We start from the raw sequence: 777 nt of genomic DNA on the forward strand, positions 1-777 counted from the left end.
CAAATCTATCATCAAAATGGGCCTCCACATCTCAAAACTTCCACAACCTGCTATGTACACACCGAATTATTATATACAGGGCATATTTTTCAAACGTTTTGGCTGGGTCGATGCCTTGTCAAGATATCTCTTTCTACCAGCTCCCCTTATCCCCCTCCCTGCCCCCCTATATTTGGTCCTTCTGCTGATGACTTTCCCCAACTAGATCGACAAATTCCCCCACCCACCCCTCCATTTCCCCTTCAGTAAAGGAAGATTTTAAAGTTTTCCTCTACTTATTCGACATTTCTTTGCCAAAACTCGACAATATCTTCGACCAGTGTGACGAATTCCCCCTGTCATTTCGACATGGGTTTAGGTATTTCCCCCTGCAGAGTCGACAAACATTCCCTGCCAGCGCGAGATTTCTCCCCTAGAAATGAGACAATACCCCTGTCTCAGACCTAGCAATTTCCCCCCCCCCAAGTCAATCTGATACCCTCTCCCCTACTACCCTTCCCCTCACTCCCCCCTGCCTCTACCCCTCACCTCCCCCCCCCCCCCCAATACCCACTTGTGGCGATGACGACCAGACAAAAAGCGATGTTAAACCAGCGCTGCATCTCTGACCTAACACTCATTTGTCATAGGAATTCACGCATTGGCACCTGCTCTATCTGTCAGCCTTTGCCAATTGCCAAATAGTAATTTATGTTGCAAGGGACGTATCGCCTTCCATCTCGACCAGCGAGTACGAACACACCCACCGTGGTCCTGGGGTTGGGTAGGGGGGTAGGG

This window comes from Penaeus monodon, chromosome 31 (genome assembly GCF_015228065.2).
Source record: "Penaeus monodon isolate SGIC_2016 chromosome 31, NSTDA_Pmon_1, whole genome shotgun sequence".
Classification (NCBI taxonomy): Eukaryota; Metazoa; Arthropoda; class Malacostraca; order Decapoda; family Penaeidae; genus Penaeus; species Penaeus monodon.